At 50.5% G+C, this 8,490-nt stretch overlaps 1 long non-coding RNA gene across 9 annotated transcripts in view; it reads left to right on the top strand.

The window, feature by feature from the left end:
* Positions 1-8,490, top strand: part of LOC105496355 (uncharacterized) — a 382,416-nt gene that overhangs the window by 46,266 nt on the left and 327,660 nt on the right. For 8 of the 9 annotated variants that reach the window (XR_011613348.1, XR_011613352.1, XR_011613345.1 and 5 more), the window contains exon 1: positions 7,208-7,528. The exons of the other annotated variant lie outside the window; for it this stretch is intronic. This is a non-coding gene — a long non-coding RNA (uncharacterized lncRNA). Of the gene's footprint in view, positions 1-7,207; positions 7,529-8,490 lie in introns of those variants that run through there. 9 annotated transcript variants of the gene reach the window in all.

Raw genomic sequence — 8,490 nt, forward strand, 5'->3', positions numbered from 1 at the left:
TTCAGCCCATCAGGTGGAGACCTGGCTCTGCCATAACTTTATCCTGTGACCTTGGACAGGTCCTTTGACATCGCTGTGCCTCAGCGTCTTCACTGTGAAATGGGAATGAGAATCCTGGCCTCGCTGAGTTTTGGGGAGGATGGAATGACTTCAACCTTCGGAGCTGCAGCCTGGCATCCGGGGGAGCATGGGAAGTGGTGGCCATGATTGTGATTGGCATCAGCATGGATAGGCTCCCTCCAGCCCACGCCAGAACTGGACCCAGAGTCGGTGCCCGGTGACCATGTGGAAGCGTGGGATAGGCTCCCTCCAGCCCACGCCAGAACTGGACCCAGAGTCGGTGCCTGGTGACCATGTGGAAGCGTGGGATAGGCTCCCTCCAGCCCACGCCAGAACTGGACCCAGAGTCGGTGCCCGGTGACCATGTGGAAGCGTGGAGGAAGAAGCCAGTCAGGATAGGATGTTCCTGGGCTTGAATCTTGACTTCGGCACCGTGAAGGTCTGAGACTCATGATTTTGGGCAAAGCGGTTTCATCTTTCTGAGTTTTCCCCTAAAAACAGGAATGACTAATACCAACCTTGTGGTGTCCTTGTGGTTGTTCTATGAAGTAACAGGCACTTGGCATATAATGGGCACCTTTGTAAAATTTCATTTCCTGTCCTCAAGAGGAATCAGATGGCTGTGTAAACCCAGGGATCAGCACATCTGGAGTTCTTGGCACCTCCCCTTCTCCCAGGGAAGGCCTGGACCTTGTGGGATGGGCTGCAGTATTCCATTGTTTTCCTTTTGCTTTCTTCCTTTGTTCTTGTTTGCATTTTATTTCTTGAGAAAGGCAGGGCGGGGGCGGGGGTGCATTTCTCAGCCACCAGTGCATAGGACTCCATGTTAGCTGTCTGCGTGCCCAAAAGAGGGCTGCATGTTGCCCTCTTAACACCCAGGGCAGTAGGAGGGTCAGTTGGTGGGTGTGGGACACTGGGGTCGCCTCTTTGCACCTGAGGCCTCCTGAGACGCCATGCTCCAGATGGCAGGGGGAAGGCTGAGGGCCGAGAGGCTGCTGAGGGCTGGGGATCCCTGTCTGGTCCCGCTTCTTCCAAGGTCTAGGGCTGTCCTGGGTGTCCTGATGCTCCTGTTGCTCCTGCTCAGAGATTAGAGCAGGGCCGAGCTGTGGCCCTGCCCTCAGGTGTTGAACCCAGTTGAGATGGCAATGGCTGGTTACTCAGGGGCTGGAGTTACGACAGCTGGGCAGTGAGGAGTAGCTGCCCTGGGATCTGGCCTAGCAGGCTGGCATTATCCCTGCTCAGCATCCATCACCCTCCCCATGCATCCCAATGCTGGAAGCCTCATAGCAGGGTCCCTTCCCACTTCTTCCTGCTGGGTGTTTCCATACACAGCGTCACTGACACTGTAGCCACACCTGCCCTTCTGTTTCAGAGAAGAGGAAACCAGGACGAGCCGTGACCCATCCAAGGTCCTGCAACAAGGAAGTATCTACATCCTGTGGAGATTCACATTCAGCTCTACCTGGCCCCTCCCCTCCCCCTCTTCTTCCGCCTCCCCTTTCCCTGCCCCCTACTCCTCCATCACTTAATTTTAATGGCCTTTTGATTGCGAGCCTCTTCTTGAAGAGAGACAAATCATTATTAATGAATTTGGATTGCTCCAGTGTAAACGAGCCAATAGGGCCCGGTGTGGGTAGCCGGCCAAGCCATGCAGGCAGCGGGCATCTCAGGACCAGGCCCTGTGGGCCACAGAGAGCCCTGGTGTAGCCTCTTGTTAGCCGTTTATTTTTCTTCCCAATTAAAGCAGGTGCTTGGCTGGAAGGGTTGTCCTTATCCTGGAGCTGAGGGGGCGGGAGGCTCGCAGAAGATCCCAGCCCCCAGGCCTGAGAGCAGAGCTCCAGGATGGCCTGGGCTCCCCCTCTCCACCTGGCAGTCCCCCTTGGCCTGGGTAAATCGGAAATGAGGGCCACTGCAGTGGGTACCAGCCCTTACCCTCCATGCTTGACTGTTTTCTTGGCAGCAAGACCTAGGGAGGCTCCCATGGCCGATTTTAGATTTGTTTTCAAAAACTGAAAGGAGAGAAATAATTCTAGCGAGAAAACAAAAACAAGACAATAAAAAACAAATAAAACCTCTTCTAAAATCTTTCAGTCCTGAGCCTTATCCCCACTCTGTGTGCACTTTCCGGTATTTGACCGCCTTTGCCACCAGTCCCTGGTGCTGGGAACTTGAACTAGCCCCAAAGCTTGTGAGTCCCTGTCTTCTACCGTGGAATGGGGATTACATTATACACATCTCTGGGTTTGGGAGGTGATCGAAGGAGATAGGGGAAAGGGATGCATTTTGTAAATGAGGACTTCTGATGATAATTTTATCATAGGCAGGAGACAGACACACTCACACGCCCCCAAATCACTAATGGGGCCTCCCTCTGAAGGTGCTCCTTGCTTCTTGAGACGGGCATGATTACTCAGTAGGTTCTGTGTAATTATTTAATCAAGCCCCAGCGAGTCCTCAAGTCCTCGGTGTGGAGCTGGGCGGCTGACCAGGCCCCAACCTCCCCTTCTCCCACAAGGAGGCGTAATCAGAGACGCTGAGAGGGAGGAGAAACCCCAAGCACTTCTTTTCTTTGTGCAACGACTGGGCTGTGTGGGAGGGACAGCCGGGAGGGAGGGGGCCAGGTCACCTTGGGGCTTTCCTCAACAGAGGACAGGGCAGGAGGGGTCTTTAGAGACCTGTTTTTGCGTGCCTTTCTCTTTGAGGACACTGACGACCAGAGAGGAAAAGCCAGCAGGTCCCACGGTTCCCCAGCTGCAGACCTGGCTTCTACCACTCATTCCCTCCCTCCCTCCCTCCCTCCCTCCCTCCCTCCCTCCCTCCCTTCCTTCCTTCCTTCCTTCCTTCCTTCCTTCCTTCCTTCCTTCCTTCCTTCCTTCCTTCCTTCCTCCCTTCCTTCCTCCCTTCCTCCCTCCCTTCCTCCCTCCCTTCCTTCTTTCTCTCCTTCTCCTTCTTGACCCTCCTTTCCCATTGATTCCCTTCCCTTCCCTTCCCTTCCCTTCCCTTCCCTTCCCTTCCCTTCCCTTCCCTTCCCTTCCCTTCCCTTCCCTTCCCTTCCCTTCCCTTCCCTTCCCTTCCCTTCCCTTCCCTTCCCTTCCCTCCCTTTCCCTTCCCTCTCCTCCTTTCTCTCTTACTGTGAAAGTACTGAACAGATGGCTGGGTGCAGTGGCACAGGCCTGTCATCCCAGCACTTTGGGAGGCTGAGGCCGGTGGGTCACCTGAGATCAGGAGTTTGAGACCAGCCTGGCCAACATGGTGAAACCTCATCTCTACTAGAAATACAAAAATTAGTTGGGCATGGTGGTGGGCACCTGTAGTCTCAGCTACTTGGGAGGCTGAGGCAGGAGAATTGCATGAGCCCGGGAGGTGACGGTTGTAGTGAACCGAGATGGCACCACTGCACTCCAGACTGAGTGACAGAACGAGATTCCTTCTCAAAGCAAACAAACAAACAAACAAACAACAAAACAGTACTGAACAGATGCATGCATTCTCATAGTCAAACATGCAGATCATACGACAAAAGCCAAGGTCTCCCCTGATCCCTCTCTTCCTCCCGGCCACATTCCCACTCCCCTCCTCAGAGACAACCCCAGCTCCCAGTCCTAATACTCCTTCCAGACTTTCTTCTATGCATTCATACATTTATCTAAGTTCCTACGGAAGTTCTAGTTAGGTGTTTACTTTGGTTCATGTAAACATTCCTGACAGTGCTGTCTAGACCAGTTCTCACTGTGAGGGGTGGGAAAGCGGGGTGGGGAGGGAATTTTACTCCGCAGGAGACATTTGACACCATCTGAAGACATTTTTGATCATCACGACTGGGGAGGGAGGTGCTCCTGGCATCTAGTGTGTAGAGGCCAGGAGCGCTGCTAAACAGACTACCTTGCCCCAGACAGCGCCCACCATGAAGAATAATCCAGCCCAAAATGTCAGTAGTGCCAAGGTTGAGGAATCTTGGTCTGGAATGTTCTCAGCTTGCTTTTTTTCTAATAATAATAATGATTAATAATAATAACATATCTTGGAAATCCTCACAGGTTAGGCAGTATCTTTCTCTCATTCTGATGACTTCTATGTCTTCTTTTGACTACGTCACCGTTCATCCATGTCATCCCCTTTTGATTGATTTCAGGTTGCTTCTGATTTGGGGGGATTAATGGAAATATCCTTGTTCTTCCCTGGTTTAGATGCCTGGGCATGGGATTGCTACGTCAAAGAGGTAGTTATGGGTTGATTGATTAACTAAGTCTTCATATAGTGCTTCTATTTTAAGTACAACAGGCACTTATTTATTATTATTATTTTGAGATGGAGTCCTGCTCTGTTGCCCAGGCTGGAGTGCAGTGGCAGGATCTTGGCTCACTGCAACCTCTGCCTCCCAGGTTCAAGCGATTCTCCTGCCTTAGCCTCCTAAGTAGCTGGGATTATAGGCATTTACCACCATGCCGAGCTATTTTTTTTGTGTTTTTGGTAGAGATGGGTTTTCGCCATGTTGGTCAGGCTGGTCTCAAACTCCTGACCTCAGATGATCCGCCCGCCTCGGCTTCCCAAAGTGCTGGGATTACAGGCCACAACATACACTTATTTTAACTTTGATAGATATTCTGTGCTCTTCTGCCAAGGCCGTGCCAGCTGACCCTCCTTTCCTACCCCAAAGCCAAGGTTTCAAGGAAAATGAGACAAACAAAAGTTTTGAGTTATAGTTACTATGTCTTTAAGAGGACTAAAGGAAACTCAACCTTCCTAGGGTGGATGGGGGCCCAGTCTTGCCAGCCCCAATGCCAGCCCTTGCCATAGGCCCCCCAGCATGTAGCTGGCAAGGGACAGACTTGTCCACCCCCTGCAGCATGCCGAGGAAGAACTGGGACAGGCTGGGAGTCTCCGTTTTGCAGATAAGGCTCAGTGAGGCTGTGTGATTTGCCCACCAGCTCCGATAACTCACATCCTCCTAGAGCCCCTAGTGGGACGCCCATGGGTTGAGCAGAGGGACAGCAGGTGTGCAGAGTGAGACTGGGCTATGGTTATGGACACTGGAACTTCTCATAGTTACATCACCTGAATACCCTACCAGGTCCCTCATAGCCCTGGGGCCAGGGTTGCCAGGTTTTATAGGCCATCCATGGAATATTTGGGACATTCTTACCCTAAAAAATTGTTCATTGTTTATCTGAGATTTGAAAGTAACTGAGCAACTGTGTTTACCTGGCGACCCTGCCTGCTGTTCTCTGCACCGTGTCTTCTCCATGGATAAAGGGGGAGGAAGCGGCAAATGGCTGGGATCAGACAACCTCTCTGTTTCTCACCTACCCCTTTCTCCCTTCTCTCCCACTTCCCTCAGAGGCCGAACATCCATATTCGACAGCTTGTTCTTGCCTATATGTGAATGGCAAGGCTGGAACAGAAGGCGGCAGACGTGTCCAGGGCAGCACTGATGGCCGGACTGACCCCACCTCCCCGCATCGTCCATACTTAGAGCCAGCGGCCACTGCAAGTGTAATTAGTTAATAAATCATCCCAAGTGATAAATAGAATGATAGATGCAGGTTTCACTTGATCACTTTTTTATTAAGGAGAAATAAATCAGCGCCACATTGTTGCTATAAACCTTTCAAACTGGTCAGATCCTGGCTGGTAGAAGCTGATTAACATGGCCACGTGTAGAGACCATTTGTAGCTGATCATCGAGATCAATCAATCCCTGTCAAGTTCCCTTCTTAGAAGAGTTGGCAGAAGCCAGGTGCTGTTCCTCCATCCACTGCTCCTGTGGTTTCCTGCTGCAGGGGCACTGGGGGGAGTGTGAGCATGCTTTGGTGCCAGACAGCCCAGATTTGAATCCCAGTTGAGCCACCAACCAGCTGTGTGACCCCAGCTAGCTGTCATCCCCTCTCTTGGCCTCAGCTTCCTCTTCCTGAACAAGAGCCTGACACCAGGAACTTCCTTAGAGAGTTGTTCTGAGCACTGTGGTGTCAAACTTCTTGGTTTCAGGACCCTATTACGCACCTAAAAATTGTTAAAGACCCCCCAACCCCACGAACTTTTGTTTATGTGAGCTCTATCAATATTTACTATATTAGAAATTAAAAGACAAATTAAAAAAATTACTTGCTGACTTAAGCAGTCATAAGCCCAATACATATCAACATAAATAACATTTTTATTGAAGACATAACTGTATTTTCTAAAGTAAAAAGAATGTGAGAAGACTGTCATTGTACTCTATTTTTTTGTAAATTTTTAGAATCTCATACCTACTTCTTCTTTTTTTTTTTTTTAGACAGTCTCACTCTGTTGCTCAGGCTGGAGTACAGTGGCTCGATCTTGGCTCACTGCAACCTCTGCCTCCTGGGTTCAAGTGATTCTCATGCCTCAGCCTCCCAAGTAGCTGGGACTACAGGCACGCACCACCAAGCCTGGCTATTTTTTTTGTATTTTTAGTAGAGACAGGGTTTCACCATGTTGCCTAGGCTGGTCTCCAACTCCTGAACTCAAGCAATCCGCCAGGCTCGGCCTCCCTAAATGCTGAGATTACCGGCAAGAGCCACTGCACCTGGCCTCATATCTGCTTTTGCATTCAATCCATTCTAAGTTGTTTTGGTTCAAGGTTATGAAGAAAATCCGGTCTCATTTCGATATGCGGTTAGGAAAGGAAGGAAGGATTTTAATAGTCTTTTCAGGTAATTGTGGCTATATCAAGCAGCCTCTGGAAAACTCCTCCATATATCCATGGAAGAATGAGAGTAAAAAGGCAAATAGTATCTTAGCATTATTATGAAAACAGTTTTGACCTTGTGGACCCGCTGAAAGGGTTCCAGTGGCCCCCGGGGTCCCCAGACCCCAGTTGGAGAACCACTGAAATGAAGACAGCCTGGAGAAGGGCCTGGACACAGAGGTGGTCCTCTGGAGACGCCGAATCCTGTCCGTGGCCTATGTCTTGCTAGGTCTTAAAGAGCCTACTTTCCTCTCCTCCCACACACCCTCTATGGAGGTAGTGCTGATGTCTTCCTGTGCTCACCCAGGTCCTCTGCCCACCCCCTCCCCCTGCTCTGGCCCTGGGCGCTGACCTGTGAGTGCATTACAAGCTTCCAACTTCTGGAATGGGTTCAAGCAATGGGAGATTCTAGCTGGACAGTGGAGGGTGGGAGGACAGTGAGGTTTGGGGCATTTATTTCTCCAGCTCCCTCCCTACCAGGTTGCTGGCTGAAGCCACAGCTGCTGTTAGCAGTCCCTTCTCTCCCCAGGCTCCACTAACTGCTCTCTTCCTTGTCCCTGCAGGCCTCGGTGTGGTAAGGGCTCCCCACTGTTGCTGTCCCTGGAGTGTGGCACCATCCTGGGGTTTTGTTCACTTAAAAAAAAAATTAAACTCTCCTCAATTGCTACCTGTTTCCTGTGAGATTCTGACTGATGCATGGTTTTCTGGGAAAACGTCTGTTTTTGGATAAAACTGGAGGAAATACACTGAATGAGGAATGTGAGTAACTCCACCCCATCCAATTGCATGGGCTTCACGGTTTGGTTTACAAAGTGCCTTCCCAGCCTTCGTTTATGAGTTTCTCAGTAGAACCTCTAAGAGGCCAGGCTCAGAGAGGACAGACTTGCCTAAGGCCACACAGTGGTGAAATGGTCTTGGCTTGTGGGGTCCTGGATGCCCTTGTGACCTACACTACTTCCAGGAGCTATGTGGGTCTTGAGGATCCCTTCCTCCTGGTCCCCCCTTGCCGTGGTTGTATCTATCCTGGAACCCTCTGTCCAAATCCTTCACCCCATCTTCTGCAACCACAGCAAGCATTTGTATCAGGTCCTTCCAGCCTCCTCCTAGCTGAGTGCTCCTTAGCTGGTGCTACACCTTTAGCTCTGCCCCTAGCATGGCCTACAGAAGGCTGATGCTCATGTGCCCAGGGCCCATATCTGCCTCAACCATTTTCCCTGCTCTTGACCAAGCCTCCTCTCTTTTCACGACTCCATGCCTTTGCCCATGTTCTTTCTTCTCTCACCTGTCTTCTCTGGACAGACATGTGCTCATTTTTTGTCTTCTGGAAAGCCTCTCCTGACTTTGGCTCTTCGTTCTTCCCTGCAGAACTAAGTTCTTCCTCCTAGGTGCTCCCAGAGCTCTGTGCACATCTTGGATGTGTCAGCATTACCCCTTGCTATAGCACCTTTCTCCCTGCTTCTCTTTTTCCTCCTAATTCTTCTTCCTTTTTTGTTCCCGCCCCACCCCCCATTTCTTACCATGCTCCTGACCCCTCAATGTGTGTATCAGTTAGCTACTGCTGTGTAACAAACCATTCCAAAACTTTGTGGTTAAAAACAATGGCTGTTTATGTAATTCATAATTCTGTGGGTCAGCTGGGTGGTTCTGCTGATCATTGCTGGGCTTGGCTGAACAGTTTTACTAACTCTCAGCTGGGGATCCCTCATGTGTTATTGATTGTT

The sequence above is a fragment of the Macaca nemestrina genome, chromosome 15 (genome assembly GCF_043159975.1).
Source record: "Macaca nemestrina isolate mMacNem1 chromosome 15, mMacNem.hap1, whole genome shotgun sequence".
Lineage (NCBI taxonomy): Eukaryota > Metazoa > Chordata > Mammalia > Primates > Cercopithecidae > Macaca > Macaca nemestrina.